General features: G+C 76.9%; 17 non-coding genes across 17 annotated transcripts; all 17 read right to left on the bottom strand.

Moving 5' to 3' along the window:
• Nucleotides 1-388: 388 nt before the first annotated feature.
• On the bottom strand, nucleotides 389-507 carry LOC149745723 (5S ribosomal RNA). Its single transcript, XR_016389115.1, has one exon. It is a non-coding gene; the product is annotated as a 5S ribosomal RNA (ribosomal RNA).
• A 934-nt stretch (nucleotides 508-1,441) lies between these two features.
• Nucleotides 1,442-1,560, bottom strand: LOC149745722 (5S ribosomal RNA). Its single transcript, XR_016389114.1, has one exon. It is a non-coding gene; the product is annotated as a 5S ribosomal RNA (ribosomal RNA).
• A 934-nt stretch (nucleotides 1,561-2,494) lies between these two features.
• On the bottom strand, nucleotides 2,495-2,613 carry LOC149745721 (5S ribosomal RNA). Its single transcript, XR_016389112.1, has one exon. It is a non-coding gene; the product is annotated as a 5S ribosomal RNA (ribosomal RNA).
• Nucleotides 2,614-3,547: 934 nt separating this feature from the next.
• LOC149745720 (5S ribosomal RNA) lies at nucleotides 3,548-3,666 on the bottom strand. The gene has a single exon (XR_016390250.1). It is a non-coding gene; the product is annotated as a 5S ribosomal RNA (ribosomal RNA).
• A 934-nt stretch (nucleotides 3,667-4,600) lies between these two features.
• Nucleotides 4,601-4,719, bottom strand: LOC149745719 (5S ribosomal RNA). Its single transcript, XR_016390117.1, has one exon. It is a non-coding gene; the product is annotated as a 5S ribosomal RNA (ribosomal RNA).
• Nucleotides 4,720-5,653: 934 nt separating this feature from the next.
• LOC149745718 (5S ribosomal RNA) lies at nucleotides 5,654-5,772 on the bottom strand. The gene has a single exon (XR_016390106.1). It is a non-coding gene; the product is annotated as a 5S ribosomal RNA (ribosomal RNA).
• Nucleotides 5,773-6,706: 934 nt separating this feature from the next.
• Nucleotides 6,707-6,825, bottom strand: LOC149745717 (5S ribosomal RNA). The gene has a single exon (XR_016390093.1). It is a non-coding gene; the product is annotated as a 5S ribosomal RNA (ribosomal RNA).
• A 934-nt stretch (nucleotides 6,826-7,759) lies between these two features.
• LOC149745716 (5S ribosomal RNA) lies at nucleotides 7,760-7,878 on the bottom strand. Its single transcript, XR_016389736.1, has one exon. It is a non-coding gene; the product is annotated as a 5S ribosomal RNA (ribosomal RNA).
• A 933-nt stretch (nucleotides 7,879-8,811) lies between these two features.
• Nucleotides 8,812-8,930, bottom strand: LOC149745715 (5S ribosomal RNA). The gene has a single exon (XR_016389846.1). It is a non-coding gene; the product is annotated as a 5S ribosomal RNA (ribosomal RNA).
• A 933-nt stretch (nucleotides 8,931-9,863) lies between these two features.
• On the bottom strand, nucleotides 9,864-9,982 carry LOC149745714 (5S ribosomal RNA). Its single transcript, XR_016389903.1, has one exon. It is a non-coding gene; the product is annotated as a 5S ribosomal RNA (ribosomal RNA).
• A 932-nt stretch (nucleotides 9,983-10,914) lies between these two features.
• Nucleotides 10,915-11,033, bottom strand: LOC149745713 (5S ribosomal RNA). Its single transcript, XR_016389111.1, has one exon. It is a non-coding gene; the product is annotated as a 5S ribosomal RNA (ribosomal RNA).
• Nucleotides 11,034-11,965: 932 nt separating this feature from the next.
• LOC149745712 (5S ribosomal RNA) lies at nucleotides 11,966-12,084 on the bottom strand. Its single transcript, XR_016389110.1, has one exon. It is a non-coding gene; the product is annotated as a 5S ribosomal RNA (ribosomal RNA).
• Nucleotides 12,085-13,018: 934 nt separating this feature from the next.
• LOC149745711 (5S ribosomal RNA) lies at nucleotides 13,019-13,137 on the bottom strand. Its single transcript, XR_016389735.1, has one exon. It is a non-coding gene; the product is annotated as a 5S ribosomal RNA (ribosomal RNA).
• Nucleotides 13,138-14,070: 933 nt separating this feature from the next.
• LOC149745710 (5S ribosomal RNA) lies at nucleotides 14,071-14,189 on the bottom strand. Its single transcript, XR_016389845.1, has one exon. It is a non-coding gene; the product is annotated as a 5S ribosomal RNA (ribosomal RNA).
• Nucleotides 14,190-15,122: 933 nt separating this feature from the next.
• Nucleotides 15,123-15,241, bottom strand: LOC149745709 (5S ribosomal RNA). The gene has a single exon (XR_016389902.1). It is a non-coding gene; the product is annotated as a 5S ribosomal RNA (ribosomal RNA).
• Nucleotides 15,242-16,173: 932 nt separating this feature from the next.
• Nucleotides 16,174-16,292, bottom strand: LOC149745708 (5S ribosomal RNA). The gene has a single exon (XR_016389109.1). It is a non-coding gene; the product is annotated as a 5S ribosomal RNA (ribosomal RNA).
• A 932-nt stretch (nucleotides 16,293-17,224) lies between these two features.
• On the bottom strand, nucleotides 17,225-17,343 carry LOC149745707 (5S ribosomal RNA). Its single transcript, XR_016389108.1, has one exon. It is a non-coding gene; the product is annotated as a 5S ribosomal RNA (ribosomal RNA).
• Between the last annotated feature and the right edge of the window lie 30 nt (nucleotides 17,344-17,373).

Raw genomic sequence — 17,373 nt, 5'->3', positions numbered from 1 at the left:
CGACACGGCGGGGGGCGGGGCTTTTGCCGGAGGGAGCTGTGGAGGGACACACCCACCGGCACACAGGTGGCGGCCCCGGGGCGGGGCGCCGGTGGGGGCGGCCAGGTGCAGGTCGAGGGGCTCGCTGGCCGAAGGGACGGCAACCGGGCCCGCGGCGGAGCCTGGGTCCGGGCCAGGCACCCCGGGGTCGTCTGGGGTGCGGCTGCCTTCCAGGGCCGCCTTCTGGCCGCCTGGCGGGCCGGGCCGGCGGGGAGCGCCCCCTCCGGCGCGCGCGCCGTGGTGGGAGGGGCCTGAGGAGGCGGGGCCTGCAGCGGGGCCCCGGCGCGGGCGGAGCCGGCGGCCACCGCCCGCGGGCGAGTTAAAGGAGAAGGCGGAGCGGGAGGCAAAAAGCCTACAGCACCCGGTATTCCCAGGCGGTCTCCCATCCAAGTACTAACCAGGCCCGACCCTGCTTAGCTTCCGAGATCAGACGAGATCGGGCGCGTTCAGGGTGGTATGGCCGTAGACGGGGGCGGGGACGGCGGGCTGCCTCTTGAGGCCCACTTTCGCTGGCGCTTGCGCCTCATCGCCAGCCTGGCGGTCAGCCCGCCCCGGCAGGACCCCGTCGCCCGCCCAGGCAGGGGGAACGGAGGTCTCGGGTACCGGGCGGTGGCGGAGGCGGAGGGTTTGGCCACCCCCTCCCAGCCGAGGGCGGGCGTGACCCAGCGAACCCTTCGGCGCTTGGCGCCCCGCCCAAGATCCGGCCCGTCGCTCACAGGGACGTGGCCCCGGAGGCTTCAGGGCCCGGGGCCCGCGGTCCCTTGGGCATCGCCCCTGCCCGCCCACGCGGCGCTAGGCGCCGCCCAGCCGCAGCCCGGGCCGGCCCTCCTGCCCGACAGCAGCTGGCCCGAAGCCACTGGGAGCCACCATCGTGTCGCCACGGCCCCTCAGCCCCGGCGAGGCCACCCTTGCCCACACACCACCCGCCGAGCTCAGGAGCCCGCCCCTGGCGGCCGGCAGGCCCGGGGAAGCGGCCCCTGCCCTCGATCCCGCTCCCGCACCCGGCCGCGGCGGCGACACGGCGGGGGGCGGGGCTTTTGCCGGAGGGAGCTGTGGAGGGACACACCCACCGGCACACAGGTGGCGGCCCCGGGGCGGGGCGCCGGTGGGGGCGGCCAGGTGCAGGTCGAGGGGCTCGCTGGCCGAAGGGACGGCAACCGGGCCCGCGGCGGAGCCTGGGTCCGGGCCAGGCACCCCGGGGTCGTCTGGGGTGCGGCTGCCTTCCAGGGCCGCCTTCTGGCCGCCTGGCGGGCCGGGCCGGCGGGGAGCGCCCCCTCCGGCGCGCGCGCCGTGGTGGGAGGGGCCTGAGGAGGCGGGGCCTGCAGCGGGGCCCCGGCGCGGGCGGAGCCGGCGGCCACCGCCCGCGGGCGAGTTAAAGGAGAAGGCGGAGCGGGAGGCAAAAAGCCTACAGCACCCGGTATTCCCAGGCGGTCTCCCATCCAAGTACTAACCAGGCCCGACCCTGCTTAGCTTCCGAGATCAGACGAGATCGGGCGCGTTCAGGGTGGTATGGCCGTAGACGGGGGCGGGGACGGCGGGCTGCCTCTTGAGGCCCACTTTCGCTGGCGCTTGCGCCTCACCGCCAGCCTGGCGGTCAGCCCGCCCCGGCAGGACCCCGTCGCCCGCCCAGGCAGGGGGAACGGAGGTCTCGGGTACCGGGCGGTGGCGGAGGCGGAGGGTTTGGCCACCCCCTCCCAGCCGAGGGCGGGCGTGACCCAGCGAACCCTTCGGCGCTTGGCGCCCCGCCCAAGATCCGGCCCGTCGCTCACAGGGACGTGGCCCCGGAGGCTTCAGGGCCCGGGGCCCGCGGTCCCTTGGGCATCGCCCCTGCCCGCCCACGCGGCGCTAGGCGCCGCCCAGCCGCAGCCCGGGCCGGCCCTCCTGCCCGACAGCAGCTGGCCCGAAGCCACTGGGAGCCACCATCGTGTCGCCACGGCCCCTCAGCCCCGGCGAGGCCACCCTTGCCCGCACACCACCCGCCGGGCTCAGGAGCCCGCCCCTGGCGGCCGGCAGGCCCGGGGAAGCGGCCCCTGCCCTCGATCCCGCTCCCGCACCCGGCCGCGGCGGCGACACAGCGGGGGGCGGGGCTTTTGCCGGAGGGGGCTGTGGAGGGACACACCCACCGGCACACAGGTGGCGGCCCCGGGGCGGGGCACCGGTGGGGGCGGCCAGGTGCAGGTCGAGGGGCTCGCTGGCCGAAGGGACGGCAACCGGGCCCGCGGCGGAGCCTGGGTCCGGGCCAGGCACCCCGGGGGCGTCTGGGGTGCGGCTGCCTTCCAGGGCCGCCTTCTGGTCGCCTGGCGGGCCGGGCCGGCGGGGAGCGCCCCCTCCGGCGCGCGCGCCGTGGTGGGAGGGGCCTGAGGAGGCGGGGCCTGCAGCGGGGCCCCGGCGCGGGCGGAGCCGGCGGCCACCACCCGCGGGCGAGTTAAAGGAGAAGGCGGAGCGGGAGGCAAAAAGCCTACAGCACCCGGTATTCCCAGGCGGTCTCCCATCCAAGTACTAACCAGGCCCGACCCTGCTTAGCTTCCGAGATCAGACGAGATCGGGCGCGTTCAGGGTGGTATGGCCGTAGACGGGGGCGGGGACGGCGGGCTGCCTCGTGAGGCCCACTTTCGCTGGCGCTTGCGCCTCACCGCCAGCCTGGCGGTCAGCCCGCCCCGGCAGGACCCCGTCGCCCGCCCAGGCAGGGGGAACGGAGGTCTCGGGTACCGGGCGGTGGCGGAGGCGGAGGGTTTGGCCACCCCCTCCCAGCCGAGGGCGGGCGTGACCCAGCGAACCCTTCGGCGCTTGGCGCCCCGCCCAAGATCCGGCCCGTCGCTCACAGGGACGTGGCCCCGGAGGCTTCAGGGCCCGGGGCCCGCGGTGCCTTGGGCATCGCCCCTGCCCGCCCACGCGGCGCTAGGCGCCGCCCAGCCGCAGCCCGGGCCGGCCCTCCTGCCCGACAGCAGCTGGCCCGAAGCCACTGGGAGCCACCATCGTGTCGCCACGGCCCCTCAGCCCCGGCGAGGCCACCCTTGCCCGCACACCACCCGCCGAGCTCAGGAGCCCGCCCCTGGCGGCCGGCAGGCCCGGGGAAGCGGCCCCTGCCCTCGATCCCGCTCCCGCACCCGGCCGCGGCGGCGACACGGCGGGGGGCGGGGCTTTTGCCGGAGGGAGCTGTGGAGGGACACACCCACCGGCACACAGGTGGCGGCCCCGGGGCGGGGCGCCGGTGGGGGCGGCCAGGTGCAGGTCGAGGGGCTCGCTGGCCGAAGGGACGGCAACCGGGCCCGCGGCGGAGCCTGGGTCCGGGCCAGGCACCCCGGGGTCGTCTGGGGTGCGGCTGCCTTCCAGGGCCGCCTTCTGGCCGCCTGGCGGGCCGGGCCGGCGGGGAGCGCCCCCTCCGGCGCGCGCGCCGTGGTGGGAGGGGCCTGAGGAGGCGGGGCCTGCAGCGGGGCCCCGGCGCGGGCGGAGCCGGCGGCCACCGCCCGCGGGCGAGTTAAAGGAGAAGGCGGAGCGGGAGGCAAAAAGCCTACAACACCCGGTATTCCCAGGCGGTCTCCCATCCAAGTACTAACCAGGCCCGACCCTGCTTAGCTTCCGAGATCAGACGAGATCGGGCGCGTTCAGGGTGGTATGGCCGTACACGGGGGCGGGGACGGCGGGCTGCCTCTTGAGGCCCACTTTCGCTGGCGCTTGCGCCTCACCGCCAGCCTGGCGGTCAGCCCGCCCCGGCAGGACCCCTTCGCCCGCCCAGGCAGGGGGAACGGAGGTCTCGGGTACCGGGCGTTGGCGGAGGCGGAGGGTTTGGCCACCCCCTCCCAGCCGAGGGCGGGCGTGACCCAGCGAACCCTTCGGCGCTTGGCGCCCCGCCCAAGATCCGGCCCGTCGCTCACAGGGACGTGGCCCCGGAGGCTTCAGGGCCCGGGGCCCGCGGTCCCTTGGGCATCGCCCCTGCCCGCCCACGCGGCGCTAGGCGCCGCCCAGCCGCAGCCCGGGCCGGCCCTCCTGCCCGACAGCAGCTGGCCCGAAGCCACTGGGAGCCACCATCGTGTCGCCACGGCCCCTCAGCTCCGGCGAGGCCACCCTTGCCCGCACACCACCCGCCGAGCTCAGGAGCCCGCCCCTGGCGGCCGGCAGGCCCGGGAAAGCGGCCCCTGCCCTCGATCCCGCTCCCGCACCCGGCCGCGGCGGCGACACGGCGGGGGGCGGGGCTTTTGCCGGAGGGAGCTGTGGAGGGACACACCCACCGGCACACAGGTGGCGGCCCCGGGGCGGGGCGCCGGTGGGGGCGGCCAGGTGCAGGTCGAGGGGCTCGCTGGCCGAAGGGACGGCAACCGGGCCCACGGCGGAGCCTGGGTCCGGGCCAGGCACCCCGGGGTCGTCTGGGGTGCGGCTGACTTCCAGGGCCGCCTTCTGGCCGCCTGGCGGGCCGGGCCGGCGGGGAGCGCCCCCTCCGGCGCGCGCGCCGTGGTGGGAGGGGCCTGAGGAGGCGGGGCCTGCAGCGGGGCCCCGGCGCGGGCGGAGCCGGCGGCCACCGCCCGCGGGCGAGTTAAAGGAGAAGGCGGAGCGGGAGGCAAAAAGCCTACAGCACCCGGTATTCCCAGGCGGTCTCCCATCCAAGTACTAACCAGGCCCGACCCTGCTTAGCTTCCGAGATCAGACGAGATCGGGCGCGTCCAGGGTGGTATGGCCGTAGACGGGGGCGGGGACGGCGGGCTGCCTCTTGAGGCCCACTTTCGCTGGCGCTTGCGCCTCACCGCCAGCCTGGCGGTCAGCCCGCCCCGGCAGGACCCCGTCGCCCGCCCAGGCAGGGGGAACGGAGGTCTCCGGTACCGGGCGGTGGCGGAGGCGGAGGGTTTGGCCACCCCCTCCCAGCCGAGGGCGGGCGTGACCCAGCGAACCCTTCGGCGCTTGGCGCCCCGCCCAAGATCCGGCCCGTCGCTCACAGGGACGTGGCCCCGGAGGCTTCAGGGCCCGGGGCCCGCGGTCCCTTGGGCATCGCCCCTGCCCGCCCACGCGGCGCTAGGCGCCGCCCAGCCGCAGCCCGGGCCGGCCCTCCTGCCCGACAGCAGCTGGCCCGAAGCCACTGGGAGCCACCATCGTGTCGCCACGGCCCCTCAGCCCCGGCGAGGCCACCCTTGCCCGCACACCACCCGCCGAGCTCAGGAGCCCGCCCCTGGCGGCCGGCAGGCCCGGGGAAGCGGCCCCTGCCCTCGATCCCGCTCCCGCACCCGGCCGCGGCGGTGACACGGCTGGGGGCGGGGCTTTTGCCGGAGGGAGCTGTGGAGGGACACACCCACCGGCACACAGGTGGCGGCCGCGGGGCGGGGCGCCGGTGGGGGCGGCCAGGTGCAGGTCGAGGGGCTCGGTGGCCGAAGGGACGCTAACCGGGCCCGCGGCGGAGCCTGGGTCCGGGCCAGGCACCCCGGGGGCGTCTGGGGTGCGGCTGCCTTCCAGGGCCGCCTTCTGGTCGCCTGGCGGGCCGGGCCGGCGGGGAGCGCCCCCTCCGGCGCGCGCGCCGTGGTGGGAGGGGCCTGAGGAGGCGGGGCCTGCAGCGGGGCAACGGCGCGGGCGGAGCCGGCGGCCACCGCCCGCGGGCGAGTTAAAGGAGAAGGCGGAGCGGGAGGCAAAAAGCCTACAGCACCCGGTATTCCCAGGCGGTCTCCCATCCAAGTACTAACCAGGCCCGACCCTGCTTAGCTTCCGAGATCAGACGAGATCGGGCGCGTCCAGGGTGGTATGGCCGTAGACGGGGGCGGGGACGGCGGGCTGCCTCTTGAGGCCCACTTTCGCTGGCGCTTGCGCCTCACCGCCAGCCTGGCGGTCAGCCCGCCCCGGCAGGACCCCGTCGCCCGCCCAGGCAGGGGGAACGGAGGTCTCGGGTACCGGGCGGTGGCGGAGGCGGAGGGTTTGGCCACCCCCTCCCAGCCGAGGGCGGGCGTGACCCAGCGAACCCTTCGGCGCTTGGCGCCCCGCCCAAGATCCGGCCCGTCGCTCACAGGGACGTGGCCCCGGAGGCTTCAGGGCCCGGGGCCCGCGATGCCTTGGGCATCGCCCCTGCCCGCCCACGCGGCACTAGGCGCCGCCCAGCCGCAGCCCGGGCCGGCCCTCCTGCCCGACAGCAGCTGGCCTGAAGCCACTGGGAGCCACCATCGTGTCGCCACGGCCCCTCAGCCCCGGCGAGGCCACCCTTGCCCGCACACCACCCGCCGAGCTCAGGAGCCCGCCCCTGGCGGCCGGCAGGCCCGGGGAAGCGGCCCCTGCCCTCGATCCCGCTCCCGCACCCGGCCGCGGCGGCGACACGGCGGGGGGCGGGGCTTTTGCCGGAGGGAGCTGTGGAGGGACACACCCACCGGCACACAGGTGGCGGCCCCGGGGCGGGGCGCCGGTGGGGGCGGCCAGGTGCAGGTCGAGGGGCTCGCTGGCCGAAGGGACGGCAACCGGGCCCGCGGCGGAGCCTGGGTCCGGGCCAGGCACCCCGGGGTCGTCTGGGGTGCGGCTGCCTTCCAGGGCCGCCTTCTGGCCGCCTGGCGGGCCGGGCCGGCGGGGAGCGCCCCCTCCGGCGCGCGCGCCGTGGTGGGAGGGGCCTGAGGAGGCGGGGCCTGCAGCGGGGCCCCGGCGCGGGCGGAGCCGGCGGCCACCGCCCGCGGGCGAGTTAAAGGAGAAGGCGGAGCGGGAGGCAAAAAGCCTACAGCACCCGGTATTCCCAGGCGGTCTCCCATCCAAGTACTAACCAGGCCCGACCCTGCTTAGCTTCCGAGATCAGACGAGATCGGGCGCGTCCAGGGTGGTATGGCCGTAGACGGGGGCGGGGACGGCGGGCTGCCTCTTGAGGCCCACTTTCGCTGGCGCTTGCGCCTCACCGCCAGCCTGGCGGTCAGCCCGCCCCGGCAGGACCCCTTCGCCCGCCCAGGCAGGGGGAACGGAGGTCTCGGGTACCGGGCGGTGGCGGAGGCGGAGGGTTTGGCCACCCCCTCCCAGCCGAGGGCGGGCGTGACCCAGCGAACCCTTCGGCGCTTGGCGCCCCGCCCAAGATCCGGCCCGTCGCTCACAGGGACGTGGCCCCGGAGGCTTCAGGGCCCGGGGCCCGCGGTCCCTTGGGCATCGCCCCTGCCCGCCCACGCGGCGCTAGGCGCCGCCCAGCCGCAGCCCGGGCCGGCCCTCCTGCCCGACAGCAGCTGGCCCGAAGCCACTGGGAGCCACCATCGTGTCGCCACGGCCCCTCAGCTCCGGCGAGGCCACCCTTGCCCGCACACCACCCGCCGAGCTCAAGAGCCCGCCCCTGGCGTCCGGCAGGCCCGGGGAAGCGGCCCCTGCCCTCGATCCCGCTCCCGCACCCGGCAGCGGCGGCGACACGGCGGGGGGCGGGGCTTTTGCCGGAGGGAGCTGTGGAGGGACACACCCACCGGCACACAGGTGGCGGCCCCGGGGCGGGGCGCCGGTGGGGGCGGCCAGGTGCAGGTCGAGGGGCTCGCTGGCCGAAGGGACGGCAACCAGGCCCGCGGCGGAGCCTGGGTCCGGGCCAGGCACCCCGGGGTCGTCTGGGGTGCGGCTGCCTTCCAGGGCCGCCTTCTGGCCGCCTGGCGGGCCGGGCCGGCGGGGAGCGCCCCCTCCGGCGCGCGCGCCGTGGTGGGAGGGGCCTGAGGAGGCGGGGCCTGCAGCGGGGCCCCGGCGCGGGCGGAGCCGGCGGCCACCGCCCGCGGGCGAGTTAAAGGAGAAAGCGGAGCGGGAGGCAAAAAGCCTACAGCACCAGGTATTCCCAGGCGGTCTCCCATCCAAGTACTAACCAGGCCCGACCCTGCTTAGCTTCCGAGATCAGACGAGATCGGGCGCGTTCAGGGTAGTATGGCCGTAGACGGGGGCGGGGACGGCGGGCTGCCTCTTGAGGCCCACTTTCGCTGGCGCTTGCGCCTCACCGCCAGCCTGGCGGTCAGCCCGCCCCGGCAGGAACCCGTCGCCCGCCCAGGCAGGGGGAACGGAGGTCTCGGGTACCGGGCGGTGGCGGAGGCGGAGGGTTTGCCCACCCCCTCCCAGCCGAGGGCGGGCGTGACCCAGCGAACCCTTCGGCGCTTGGCGCCCCGCCAAGATCCCGCCCGTCGCTCACAGGGACGTGGCCCCGGAGGCTTCAGTGCCCGGGGCCCGCGGTCCCTTGGGCATCGCCCCTGCCCGCCCACGTGGCGCTAGGCGCCGCCCAGCCGCAACCCGGGCCGGCCTTCCTGCCCGACAGCAGCTGGCCCGAAGCCACTGGGAGCCACCATCGTGTCGCCACGGCCCCTCAGCCCCGGCGAGGCCACCCTTGCCCGCACACCACCTGCCGGGCTCAGGAGCCCGCCCCTGGCGGCCGGCAGGCCCGGGGAAGCGGCCCCTGCCCTCGATCCCGCTCCCGCACCCGGCCGCGGCGGCGACACGGCGGGGGGCGAGGCTTTTGCCGGGGGGAGCTGTGGAGGGACACACCCACCGGCACACAGGTGGAGGCACCGGGGCGGGGCGCCGGTGGGGGCGGCCAGGTGCAGGTCGAGGGGCTCGCTGGCGGAAGGCACGGCAATCGGGCCCGCGGCGGAGCCTGGGTCCGGGCCAGGCACCCCGGGGGCGTCTGGGGTGCGGCTGCCTTCCAGGGCCGCCTTCTGGCCGCCTGGCGGGCCGGGCCGGCGGGGAGCGCCCCCTCCGGCGCGCGCGCCGTGGTGGGAGGGGCCTGAGGAGGCGGGGCCTGCAGCGGGGCCCCGGCGCGGGCGGAGCCGGCGGCCACCGCCCGCGGGCGAGTTAAAGGAGAAGGCGGAGCGGGAGGCAAAAAGCCTACAGCACCCGGTATTCCCAGGCGGTCTCCCATCCAAGTACTAACCAGGCCCGACCCTGCTTAGCTTCCGAGATCAGACGAGATCGGGCGCGTTCAGGGTAGTATGGCCGTAGACGGGGGCGGGGACGGCGGGCTGCCTCTTGAGGCCCACTTTCGCTGGCGCTTGCGCCTCACCGCCAGCCTGGCGGTCAGCCCGCCCCGGCAGGACCCCGTCGCCCGCCCAGGCAGGGGGAACGGAGGTCTCGGGTACCGGGCGGTGGCGGAGGCGGAGGGTTTGGCCACCCCCTCCCAGCCGAGGGCGGGCGTGACCCAGCGAATCCTTCGGCGCTTGGCGCCCCGCCAAGATCCCGCCCGTCGCTCACAGGGACGTGGCCCCGGAGGCTTCAGTGCCCGGGGCCCGCGGTCCCTTGGGCATCGCCCCTGCCCGCCCACGCGGCGCTAGGCGCCGCCCAGCCGCAGCCCGGGCCGGCCCTCCTGCCAGACAGCAGCTGGCCCGAAGCCACTGGGAGCCACCATCGTGTCGCCACGGCCCCTCAGCCCCGGCGAGGCCACCCTTGCCCGCACACCACCCGCCGAGCTCAGGAGCCCGCCCCTGGCGGCCGGCAGGCCCGGGGAAGCGGCCCCTGCCCTCGATCCCGCTCCCGCACCCGGCCGCGGCGGCGACACGGCGGGGGGCGGGGCTTTTGCCGGAGGGAGCTGTGGAGGGACACACCCACCGGCACACAGGTGGCGGCCCCGGGGCGGGGCGCCGGTGGGGGCGGCCAGGTGCAGGTCGAGGGGCTCGCTGGCCGAAGGGACGGCAACCGGGCCCGCGGCGGAGCCTGGGTCCGGGCCAGGCACCCCGGGGGCGTCTGGGGTGCGGCTGCCTTCCAGGGCCGCCTTCTGGCCGCCAGGCGGGCCGGGCCGGCGGGGAGCGCACCCTCCGGCGCGCGCGCCGTGGTGGGAGGGGCCTGAGGAGGCGGGGCCTGCAGCGGGGGCCCGGCGCGGGCGGAGCCGGCGGCCACCGCCCGCGGGCGAGTTAAAGGAGAAGGCGGAGCGGGAGGCAAAATGCCTACAACACCCGGTATTCCCAGGCGGTCTCCCATCCAAGTACTAACCAGGCCCGACCCTGCTTAGCTTCCGAGATCAGACGAGATCGGGCGCGTTCAGGGTGGTATGGCCGTAGACGGGACGGGGACGGCGGGCTGCCTCTTGAGGCCCACTTTCGCTGGCGCTTGCGCCTCACCGCCAGCCTGGCGGTCAGCCCGCCCCGGCAGGACCCCGTCGCCCGCCCAGGCAGGGGGAACGGAGGTCTCGGGTACCGGGCGGTGGCGGAGGCGGAGGGTTTGGCCACCCCCTCCCAGCCGAGGGCGGGCGTGACCCAGCGAACCCTTCGGCGCTTGGCGCCCCGCCCAAGTTCCGGCCCGTCGCTCACAGGGACGTGGCCCCGGAGGCTTCAGGGCCCGGGGTCCGCGGTCCCTTGGGCATCGCCCCTGCCCGACCACGCGGCGCTAGGCGCCGCCCGGCCGCATCCCGGGCCGGCCCTCCTGCCCGACAGCAGCTGGCCCGAAGCCACTGGGAGCCACCATCGTGTCGCCACGGCCCCACAGCCCCGGCGAGGCCACCCTTGCCCGCACACCACCCGCCGAGCTCAGGAGCCCGCCCCTGGCGGCCGGCAGGCCCGGGGAAGCGGCCCCTGCCCTCGATCCCGCTCCCGCACACGGCCGCGGCGGCGACACGGCGGGGGCTGGGCTTTTGCCAGAGGGAGCTGTGGAGGGACACACCCACCGGCACACAGGTGGCGGCCCCGGGGCGGGGCGCCGGTGGGGGCGGCCAGGTGCAGGTCGACGGGCTCGCTGGCCGAAGGCACGGCAACCGGGCCCGCGGCGGAGCCTGGGTCCGGGCCAGGCACCCCGGGGGCGTCTGGGGTGCGGCTGCCTTCCAGGGCCGCCTTCTGGCCCCCTGGCGGGCCGGGCCGGCGGGGAGCGCCCCCTCCGGCGCGCGCGCCGTGGTGGGAGGGGACTGAGGAGGCGGGGCCTGCAGCGGGGCCCCGGCGCGGGCGGAGCCGGCGGCCACCGCCCGAGGGCGAGTTAAAGGAGAAGGCGGAGCGGGAGGCAAAAAGCCTACAGCACCCGGTATTCCCAGGCGGTCTCCCATCCAAGTACTAACCAGGCCCGACCCTGCTTAGCTTCCGAGATCAGACGAGATCGGGCGCGTTCAGGGTGGTATGGCCGTAGACGGGACGGGGACGGCGGGCTGCCTCTTGAGGCCCACTTTCGCTGGCGCTTGCGCCTCACAGCCAGCCTGGCGGTCAGCCCGCCCCGGCAGGACCCCGTCGCCCGCCCAGGCAGGGGGAACGGAGGTCTCGGGTACCGGGCGGTGGCGGAGGCGGAGGGTTTGGCCACCCCCTCCCAGCCGAGGGCGGGCGTGACCCAGCGAACCCTTCGGCGCTTGGCGCCCCGCCCAAGATCCGGCCCGTCGCTCACAGGGACGTGGCCCCGGAGGCTTCAGGGCCCGGGGCCCGCGGTCCCTTGGGCATCGCCCCTGCCCGCCCACGCGGCGCTAGGCGCCGCCCAGCCGCAGCCCGGGGCGGCCCTCCTGCCCGACAGCAGCTGGCCCGAAACCACTGGGAGCCACCATCGTGTCGCCACGGCCCCTCAGCCCCGGCGAGGCCACCCTTGCCCGCACACCACCCGCCGAGCTCAGGAGCCCGCCCCTGGCGGCCGGCAGGCCCGGGGAAGAGGCCCCTGCCCTCGATCCCGCTCCCGCACCCGGCCGCGGCGGCGACACGGCGGGGGGCGGGGCTTTTGCCGGAGGGAGCTGTGGAGGGACACACCCACCGGCACACAGGTGGCGGCCCCGGGGCGGGGCCCCGGAGGGGGCGGCCAGGTGCAGGTCGAGGGGCTCGCTGGCCGAAGGGACGGCAACCGGGCCCGCGGCGGAGCCTGGGTCCGGGCCAGGCACCCTGGGGGCGTCTGGGGTGCGGCTGCCTTCCAGGGCCGCCTTCTGGCCGCCTGGCGGGCCGGGCCGGCGGGGAGCGCCCCCTCCGGCGCGTGCGCCGTGGTGGGAGGGGCCTGAGGAGGAGGGGCCTGCAGCGGGGCCCCGGCGCGGGCGGAGCCGGCGGCCACCGCCCGCGGGCGAGTAAAGGAGAAGGCGGAGCGGGAGGCAAAAAGCCTACAGCACCCGGTATTCCCAGGCGGTCTCCCATCCAAGTACTAACCAGGCCCGACCCTGCTTAGCTTCCGAGATCAGACGAGATCGGGCGCGTTCAGGGTGGTATGGCCGTAGACGGGGGCGGGGACGGCGGGCTGCCTCTTGAGGCCCACTTTCGCTGGCGCTTGCGCCTCACCGCCAGCCTGGCGGTCAGCCCGCCCCGGCAGGACCACGTCGCCCGCCCAGGCAGGGGGAACGGAGGTCTCGGGTACCGGGCGGTGGCGGAGGCGGAGGGTTTGGCCACCCCCTCCCAGCCGAGGGCGGGCGTGACCCAGCGAACCCTTCGGCGCTTGGCGCCCCGCCCAAGATCCGGCCCGTCGCTCACAGGGACGTGGCCCCGGAGGCTTCAGGGCCCGGGGCCCGCGGTCCCTTGGGCATCGCCCCTGCCCGCCCACGCGGCGCTAGGCGCCGCCCAGCCGCAGCCCGGGCCGGCCCTCCTGCCCGACAGCAGCTGGCCCGAAGCCACTGGGAGCCACCATCGTGTCGCCACGGCCCCTCAGCTCCGGCGAGGCCACCCTTGCCCGCACACCACCCGCCGAGCTCAAGAGCCCGCCCCTGGCGTCCGGCAGGCCCGGGGAAGCGGCCCCTGCCCTCGATCCCGCTCCCGCACCCGGCAGCGGCGGCGACACGGCGGGGGGCGGGGCTTTTGCCGGAGGGAGCTGTGGAGGGACACACCCACCGGCACACAGGTGGCGGCCCCGGGGCGGGGCGCCGGTGGGGGCGGCCAGGTGCAGGTCGAGGGGCTCGCTGGCCGAAGGGACGGCAACCAGGCCCGCGGCGGAGCCTGGGTCCGGGCCAGGCACCCCGGGGTCGTCTGGGGTGCGGCTGCCTTCCAGGGCCGCCTTCTGGCCGCCTGGCGGGCCGGGCCGGCGGGGAGCGCCCCCTCCGGCGCGCGCGCCGTGGTGGGAGGGGCCTGAGGAGGCGGGGCCTGCAGCGGGGCCCCGGCGCGGGCGGAGCCGGCGGCCACCGCCCGCGGGCGAGTTAAAGGAGAAAGCGGAGCGGGAGGCAAAAAGCCTACAGCACCAGGTATTCCCAGGCGGTCTCCCATCCAAGTACTAACCAGGCCCGACCCTGCTTAGCTTCCGAGATCAGACGAGATCGGGCGCGTTCAGGGTAGTATGGCCGTAGACGGGGGCGGGGACGGCGGGCTGCCTCTTGAGGCCCACTTTCGCTGGCGCTTGCGCCTCACCGCCAGCCTGGCGGTCAGCCCGCCCCGGCAGGAACCCGTCGCCCGCCCAGGCAGGGGGAACGGAGGTCTCGGGTACCGGGCGGTGGCGGAGGCGGAGGGTTTGCCCACCCCCTCCCAGCCGAGGGCGGGCGTGACCCAGCGAACCCTTCGGCGCTTGGCGCCCCGCCAAGATCCCGCCCGTCGCTCACAGGGACGTGGCCCCGGAGGCTTCAGTGCCCGGGGCCCGCGGTCCCTTGGGCATCGCCCCTGCCCGCCCACGTGGCGCTAGGCGCCGCCCAGCCGCAACCCGGGCCGGCCTTCCTGCCCGACAGCAGCTGGCCCGAAGCCACTGGGAGCCACCATCGTGTCGCCACGGCCCCTCAGCCCCGGCGAGGCCACCCTTGCCCGCACACCACCTGCCGGGCTCAGGAGCCCGCCCCTGGCGGCCGGCAGGCCCGGGGAAGCGGCCCCTGCCCTCGATCCCGCTCCCGCACCCGGCCGCGGCGGCGACACGGCGGGGGGCGAGGCTTTTGCCGGGGGGAGCTGTGGAGGGACACACCCACCGGCACACAGGTGGAGGCACCGGGGCGGGGCGCCGGTGGGGGCGGCCAGGTGCAGGTCGAGGGGCTCGCTGGCGGAAGGCACGGCAATCGGGCCCGCGGCGGAGCCTGGGTCCGGGCCAGGCACCCCGGGGGCGTCTGGGGTGCGGCTGCCTTCCAGGGCCGCCTTCTGGCCGCCTGGCGGGCCGGGCCGGCGGGGAGCGCCCCCTCCGGCGCGCGCGCCGTGGTGGGAGGGGCCTGAGGAGGCGGGGCCTGCAGCGGGGCCCCGGCGCGGGCGGAGCCGGCGGCCACCGCCCGCGGGCGAGTTAAAGGAGAAGGCGGAGCGGGAGGCAAAAAGCCTACAGCACCCGGTATTCCCAGGCGGTCTCCCATCCAAGTACTAACCAGGCCCGACCCTGCTTAGCTTCCGAGATCAGACGAGATCGGGCGCGTTCAGGGTAGTATGGCCGTAGACGGGGGCGGGGACGGCGGGCTGCCTCTTGAGGCCCACTTTCGCTGGCGCTTGCGCCTCACCGCCAGCCTGGCGGTCAGCCCGCCCCGGCAGGACCCCGTCGCCCGCCCAGGCAGGGGGAACGGAGGTCTCGGGTACCGGGCGGTGGCGGAGGCGGAGGGTTTGGCCACCCCCTCCCAGCCGAGGGCGGGCGTGACCCAGCGAATCCTTCGGCGCTTGGCGCCCCGCCAAGATCCCGCCCGTCGCTCACAGGGACGTGGCCCCGGAGGCTTCAGTGCCCGGGGCCCGCGGTCCCTTGGGCATCGCCCCTGCCCGCCCACGCGGCGCTAGGCGCCGCCCAGCCGCAGCCCGGGCCGGCCCTCCTGCCAGACAGCAGCTGGCCCGAAGCCACTGGGAGCCACCATCGTGTCGCCACGGCCCCTCAGCCCCGGCGAGGCCACCCTTGCCCGCACACCACCCGCCGAGCTCAGGAGCCCGCCCCTGGCGGCCGGCAGGCCCGGGGAAGCGGCCCCTGCCCTCGATCCCGCTCCCGCACCCGGCCGCGGCGGCGACACGGCGGGGGGCGGGGCTTTTGCCGGAGGGAGCTGTGGAGGGACACACCCACCGGCACACAGGTGGCGGCCCCGGGGCGGGGCGCCGGTGGGGGCGGCCAGGTGCAGGTCGAGGGGCTCGCTGGCCGAAGGGACGGCAACCGGGCCCGCGGCGGAGCCTGGGTCCGGGCCAGGCACCCCGGGGGCGTCTGGGGTGCGGCTGCCTTCCAGGGCCGCCTTCTGGCCGCCAGGCGGGCCGGGCCGGCGGGGAGCGCACCCTCCGGCGCGCGCGCCGTGGTGGGAGGGGCCTGAGGAGGCGGGGCCTGCAGCGGGGGCCCGGCGCGGGCGGAGCCGGCGGCCACCGCCCGCGGGCGAGTTAAAGGAGAAGGCGGAGTGGGAGGCAAAATGCCTACAACACCCGGTATTCCCAGGCGGTCTCCCATCCAAGTACTAACCAGGCCCGACCCTGCTTAGCTTCCGAGATCAGACGAGATCGGGCGCGTTCAGGGTGGTATGGCCGTAGACGGGACGGGGACGGCGGGCTGCCTCTTGAGGCCCACTTTCGCTGGCGCTTGCGCCTCACCGCCAGCCTGGCGGTCAGCCCGCCCCGGCAGGACCCCGTCGCCCGCCCAGGCAGGGGGAACGGAGGTCTCGGGTACCGGGCGGTGGCGGAGGCGGAGGGTTTGGCCACCCCCTCCCAGCCGAGGGCGGGCGTGACCCAGCGAACCCTTCGGCGCTTGGCGCCCCGCCCAAGTTCCGGCCCGTCGCTCACAGGGACGTGGCCCCGGAGGCTTCAGGGCCCGGGGTCCGCGGTCCCTTGGGCATCGCCCCTGCCCGACCACGCGGCGCTAGGCGCCGCCCGGCCGCATCCCGGGCCGGCCCTCCTGCCCGACAGCAGCTGGCCCGAAGCCACTGGGAGCCACCATCGTGTCGCCACGGCCCCACAGCCCCGGCGAGGCCACCCTTGCCCGCACACCACCCGCCGAGCTCAGGAGCCCGCCCCTGGCGGCCGGCAGGCCCGGGGAAGCGGCCCCTGCCCTCGATCCCGCTCCCGCACACGGCCGCGGCGGCGACACGGCGGGGGCTGGGCTTTTGCCAGAGGGAGCTGTGGAGGGACACACCCACCGGCACACAGGTGGCGGCCCCGGGGCGGGGCGCCGGTGGGGGCGGCCAGGTGCAGGTCGACGGGCTCGCTGGCCGAAGGCACGGCAACCGGGCCCGCGGCGGAGCCTGGGTCCGGGCCAGGCACCCCGGGGGCGTCTGGGGTGCGGCTGCCTTCCAGGGCCGCCTTCTGGCCCCCTGGCGGGCCGGGCCGGCGGGGAGCGCCCCCTCCGGCGCGCGCGCCGTGGTGGGAGGGGACTGAGGAGGCGGGGCCTGCAGCGGGGCCCCGGCGCGGGCGGAGCCGGCGGCCACCGCCCGAGGGCGAGTTAAAGGAGAAGGCGGAGCGGGAGGCAAAAAGCCTACAGCACCCGGTATTCCCAGGCGGTCTCCCATCCAAGTACTAACCAGGCCCGACCCTGCTTAGCTTCCGAGATCAGACGAGATCGGGCGCGTTCAGGGTGGTATGGCCGTAGACGGGACGGGGACGGCGGGCTGCCTCTTGAGGCCCACTTTCGCTGGCGCTTGCGCCTCACAGCCAGCCTGGCGGTCAGCCCGCCCCGGCAGGACCCCGTCGCCCGCCCAGGCAGGGGGAACGGAGGTCTCGGGTACCGGGCGGTGGCGGAGGCGGAGGGTTTGGCCACCCCCTCCCAGCCGAGGGCGGGCGTGACCCAGCGAACCCTTCGGCGCTTGGCGCCCCGCCCAAGATCCGGCCCGTCGCTCACAGGGACGTGGCCCCGGAGGCTTCAGGGCCCGGGGCCCGCGGTCCCTTGGGCATCGCCCCTGCCCGCCCACGCGGCGCTAGGCGCCGCCCAGCCGCAGCCCGGGGCGGCCCTCCTGCCCGACAGCAGCTGGCCCGAAACCACTGGGAGCCACCATCGTGTCGCCACGGCCCCTCAGCCCCGGCGAGGCCACCCTTGCCCGCACACCACCCGCCGAGCTCAGGAGCCCGCCCCTGGCGGCCGGCAGGCCCGGGGAAGAGGCCCCTGCCCTCGATCCCGCTCCCGCACCCGGCCGCGGCGGCGACACGGCGGGGGGCGGGGCTTTTGCCGGAGGGAGCTGTGGAGGGACACACCCACCGGCACACAGGTGGCGGCCCCGGGGCGGGGCCCCGGAGGGGGCGGCCAGGTGCAGGTCGAGGGGCTCGCTGGCCGAAGGGACGGCAACCGGGCCCGCGGCGGAGCCTGGGTCCGGGCCAGGCACCCTGGGGGCGTCTGGGGTGCGGCTGCCTTCCAGGGCCGCCTTCTGGCCGCCTGGCGGGCCGGGCCGGCGGGGAGCGCCCCCTCCGGCGCGTGCGCCGTGGTGGGAGGGGCCTGAGGAGGAGGGGCCTGCAGCGGGGCCCCGGCGCGGGCGGAGCCGGCGGCCACCGCCCGCGGGCGAGTAAAGGAGAAGGCGGAGCGGGAGGCAAAAAGCCTACAGCACCCGGTATTCCCAGGCGGTCTCCCATCCAAGTACTAACCAGGCCCGACCCTGCTTAGCTTCCGAGATCAGACGAGATCGGGCGCGTTCAGGGTGGTATGGCCGTAGACGGGGGCGGGGACGGCGGGCTGCCTCTTGAG

Source organism: Delphinapterus leucas, chromosome 19 (genome assembly GCF_059928025.1).
Source record: "Delphinapterus leucas isolate spDelLeu-1000000601 "Yukka" chromosome 19, BTC_Dleu_Yukka2, whole genome shotgun sequence".
NCBI classification, from domain to species: Eukaryota; Metazoa; Chordata; class Mammalia; order Artiodactyla; family Monodontidae; genus Delphinapterus; species Delphinapterus leucas.
Note: the sequence above shows the minus strand (reverse complement) of the source record. Positions and strands in the feature narration are given on the sequence as shown.